The sequence below is a fragment of the Epinephelus moara genome, chromosome 20 (assembly GCF_006386435.1).
Source record: "Epinephelus moara isolate mb chromosome 20, YSFRI_EMoa_1.0, whole genome shotgun sequence".
Lineage (NCBI taxonomy): Eukaryota > Metazoa > Chordata > Actinopteri > Perciformes > Serranidae > Epinephelus > Epinephelus moara.
In genome coordinates, this window is record NC_065525.1 from 43,384,713 (window position 1) to 43,389,655 (window position 4,943).

Genomic DNA, 4,943 nt, shown 5'->3' on the forward strand with positions numbered 1-4,943 from the left:
GCATCTCAGGTCTTTGGTAGAAAACCTTCTTACAGTTTGGACACTGATAGGGGACATTAGTACTCCAGTGTTCAGTGATGCAGGTTTTACAGAAGTTGTGTCCACATGGTGTGCTGACTGGATCAGTGAACACATCCAGATAGATGGAGCACAGAAACTGATCTTCAGTCAGCAGACAGCTGGCAGCAGACATATCGACACTCTGAGGACACAAAGTAAAAAAAAAAAAATTACTTCATACTGCTGTGACTGCAGAGGTCCACAGGTAACAGTAAGGGGAAAGCTAAGGTTTCACCCTTTACAGGTGTCTCGCTCTTAAAATATGCAAAATGCATGAAGGTAGAAAGTGGAGAAAGAGTTCTTGCCCATCTCTAACAAAGTCAAAGGTAACTGGATGGTGATGGGATATGTTTTTGTTTTAACTGTTTTAGATTTTTTTTTTTTTTTCAAATTTAATTCAAATGCTGCACCAAAACTCAGATGTCTGTTTTGTCAGAAACATTTTTTAATTTAGTTATTTTTGGGTGTGGCTCAGCTTAAAGCTATTTTTGTGTCAGTTTGTATCCAAATCAACCATTCATGTCATGTGAGGTGAATATTCCAATAAAAATACATGTTAGTAAGAATAAGAATAACTTTATTCATCCCCAAGGGGAAATTCAATTATCTGTCAGCTCATCTATTATATGTCAAAGAATTATAAAGCCTGATGGCTGTTGGTATATAGGATCTTCTGTATCTCTCTGTCCTGCATCGAAGAGAGAGGAGCCGTCCACCATAGTGTTTTTTTTTTTTTAAACGGATTCCTTTAAAGTTTGAAAAGAAAACATATCAATAGTATCCAATGTGTTTATTTTAAAGTAGTGTAGATTAAATAGAAATATTTACATTTTGCAGCCCTGAGTCATCGTTATTACACAGAAACGTACACAAGTTTTTCCAGGTAACAAGTCACGGCATTAATTACCTTGAAACAAGAGTTTGGAACAAAAATAGAGGATGACTTTCAGCATTATAATGTGGTAGTCATCAATTTTGACTTCCAAGAATTTTCATGAGATTTTAAAAGTATTTCTGTGTCAGTGTCCAATAATATTGTAAAAACATCAACCTGTGTCACCTCATTATTATCAGGCTTTAATTACCCCATTAATGTCAGCATATTACCATTTTTAAACCTAAACATTGCACTGATACAACAATGTTGTTGTTAACAGGTTACCACAGTGTTACTCAAGCATTACTATTACATAAGAAGTTTAACCTCGCTGCTATCTTTAAATGTGTTTCCTGATTATTACCCTCTGTTTTTGGCCTCTTGGCCAAAAACATGTTTTGTGTGGTCACACTGACCTTCACCTTTGACCTTCGACAACAAATTTCTAATCAGTTTAGTCTTCATTACACGTTGACGCTTGTGTCCAATTTAAAGAAATTCCCTCATGGTGTTTTTGAGATATTGCATTCAGAAAAATGAGACAGACAAGGTCACAGTGACCTTTGACCAATCTAATCAGTTCATCACTGAGTTCAAGCCTTGATTCGTGTCAAATTTGAAGAAGTTCCCCTTAGCTGTTCCTGAGATATTGCATTTACGAGACTGAGATGGATGCAAGGTCATAGTGACCTTGACCTTTGACCTATGACCACTAAAATCAAAAAATTTCATTGTTTAGTCCAAGTGAATGTTCGTGCCAAATTTGAAGAAATTCCCTCACGCTGTTCTTGAGATATTGCATTCACAAGAATAAGATAGATGCAAGTGACGTTGACCTTTGACCTATGACTACCAAAACTAATCAGCTCATCGTTGTGTCCAAGTGGATATTTGTGCCAAATTAGAGACAATTTCCATGAGGCGTTTCTGAGATAACAGACAAACGGATGGACAACCTGGAAACATAACTCCTCTGGCCACAGCTATCGCTGGCACAGAGGTATAAAAATTACACCACTGACTTTTAGTTTGACACAGGACATGAACAGTGGACTCCCAGGTTACACACCGAAGTTTGTTGTACCCCAACACTTCAACTCCCACCCGCCCTATGCAGACTTTCACACTCTTCATACAACAGCAGTTGCTTGTAGCCTCAAAGAATGCCGCCGCCTGTTGTGTCTCATACCACCACTAAAGGATGCATCTGTGCGTCTGTATGTGACACAGAGGGCCACCGACCAATCGTCTGTATTTGCTGAGTTGGGAGTGAGACAAGTTCTATCACTGTTACATACATTTCAGTCTAATATTACCCAGATATACTCACTGTTAATACCAAGCTTTACCTGGTTATTACTTTGGTAATTACGTGTTACTACTTAATTATTCCCTCTTCATCATGAAACTATTACTTCACTATCATCATGTTATTACGGAGCTGTAATGTGAAGTGCTTCCAAAAATTAAAGGGACATGTTGTACTTCTTACTCCACTGCATTAATTTAATACTGTTTGTTATTAGTTACTTTGCAGATTCAGATTCTATATAATCAACACATAAAATATGATGTATTATCATCAGTTATGATATTATTGATCCACAGGGGAACTGCAGGAAATTAAATATAATACAGTTTCTCTTCACAACCCCTCAGCCCCTAATTGACCTGAAGTATTTGTCCTATCTACGGCTCTGACTGTAACTTCCTGTCCGAGTGGAGCTCAGAGTTCAGACAGGAAACAGGTCTGTAGATGAGCTTGAAGCTAACGCTAGCTGTGACTGTAGTTCAGTCACTGTGCTTTGGTTTTTACCTCTGTTTTGTATTTCTGACTAAATTCACATGTTGTTTTTATCTAAACTGACACATTTCTATGGTATAATATTCTTTATAAGGTAAAACAGATGTAAAACAGTCAGATTGTGGTTTGAACTAAACTTTGACTAAATATTTAGTGCATTTTGTCTCTGTAGGACAGTGAACTCACCAGTGTTTCCTCAGGGCTTATTTGGGCTGGCATTAGTTGGTTGTCAAGGTAACAAGCAACCAATTAAATGTGCCAGCATATGAAAACATGTGGGGAAACCAGTGTGACTGGTCTGCAGTGGGGAGTGTTAGCTCGTGTTGTTTCACAGATAAAAACAGAGTTCACTGTTAAAGTCGACCTGAAAACTTTAGTTATTCAAATAAAAGTTTCAAAAATAATCAAACTATGTTAAACTAACTCTCCATTACTGTCACATCAAACATCAAATAATATAACAATACTGCTACACTGCTGCTTATATTGTTATTAGAGTGGAAATATTTGAAAGCAGGCCAAACATTTTTCATATGAACCTTTGAAACCTCTGTAGGACAGTGAACTCACCAGTGTTTGTTGTTGAGAAAAACCTGCTGGATTCAGTTGAATGTTTCTTTAGAGAGAAACAGAGAGACTCGTCTCGACTGCAGCTCTGCTGTCACTCACACACACTTTCACTTTCACTTCAGGTCATGTGACTGTCAAGCTCTCCTCTTTCACTGTTGCTCCACCTCTGAGTGGGCCGTCACCAAGAGGGAGAGGTGGAGGAAGTATTCAGATCCTTTACTGAAGTCAAAGTCAGATACTGAAAATAATACTCCACTGCAAGTAAAAGTTCTGTATTTAACCCTGAAAGTATCAGAGGGCACTGATAGTGCAGTAAAGTGTTCCCTGCTGTCAGTGTTTTATTCTATCTGATGTTTTTGGATTAATATTCCTGCTGCATTAATGTGTATGTGTCATTTTACTGCTGTACATGTTTCAGGTCATTTGAACTCCTTTATATCCTGTTGGGGAGTTTAATCTACAAGCTGGGATGTAGGGGGATAAAAACTGTAATCTGAAAAGTAGGAGTTTTCAGACAAATGTAGAGGAGTAGAAAGTACAATATTTACTTCAGGGATTTAGTGGTGTCAAAGTATAAATGGAAACACTCAAATTAAGTACAAGTACATCAGATTTGAACATAGGTACAGTATTTGAGTTAATGTACTTTGTTACACTCCACAACTGTAAAAGAGTAAATCTGTTAAATCTGAATTTTATGAAATAGAACTATTATTTAAATCCTTCAAAACGGAGCTCACTGGTGTCATACAGAGGTATTACTCCAACTAGTTTTAAGGACATGTGACGTTTTCGCACTGTTGTAATGAAGTCATTTTCCTGTCGAGGTGGAGGAGCTTGTGTGTACTCGTCGTCACACAGACATTAATCCTCCTGAACAATAACTCAGCTGATGGACAGCAGCGATGACTCTGAGCTGATAGAAACAACAACACTGTGTCTTCATACATGTTTCACAAAGACGCCACTGACAGCAAAACACTGCTCGCCACATCAAAACCTCTCAGCTCCAGAGTGCTGCTGTTGCTGCGTCATGTTCCAGCTGAAGCTTTTCAGCCCAACACTCAGGACGACAGACAGCTACAACTGCAGAAATGACAGAGCAGATTGAAAAGATAAAGGACAGAGTAGCCTTTAAAACTGTAAAGGTTCATACTCAGTAGTCCTCTTATAGAGCTGTCAATAAGAGAGATTCTTTCTTTTTTTTACATTTCCCCTTAACTAAAGATGAAGGAAGCCTCGAAAAACCTCTTATTTCAGCAAGATTTTAAATAACTTCAAATTACACAAAAGACTTTTAGAGCCAGTGTAGCGTTCAACTGTTAAGGGCTCCCAGAGCTAAAATATGTTTTAGCAATTCCAGTTTAGCAGTTCCAGGTTCAAGTTTTTAGTTTTCAACACACAATACACTTATCAATCACTTTATTAGGTACACCTGTTCAACCGCCCTTAATGCAAATAGTTAATCATTCAATCACGTGGCAGCAGCTCAGTGCATTCAGGCATGTAGACATGGTGAAGACGAGCTGCTGAAGTTCAAACGGAGCATCAGAATGATGAAGAAAGGTGATTGAAGTGACTTTGAACGTGGCATGGTTGTTGGTGCCAGACGGGCTGGTCTGAGTGTTTACT

The 4,943-nt window shown here is 38.2% G+C and overlaps 1 protein-coding gene and 1 pseudogene across 2 annotated transcripts in view; both read left to right on the forward strand.

Annotated features, from left to right (window-relative positions):
- LOC126407724 (E3 ubiquitin-protein ligase TRIM21-like) overlaps window positions 1-4,943 on the forward strand; it is a 409,915-nt gene that overhangs the window by 183,751 nt on the left and 221,221 nt on the right. The gene's annotated exons all lie outside the window — the stretch shown is intronic.
- The window catches only part of LOC126407718 (E3 ubiquitin-protein ligase TRIM21-like), a 363,104-nt pseudogene that overhangs the window by 126,343 nt on the left and 231,818 nt on the right, over window positions 1-4,943 (forward strand).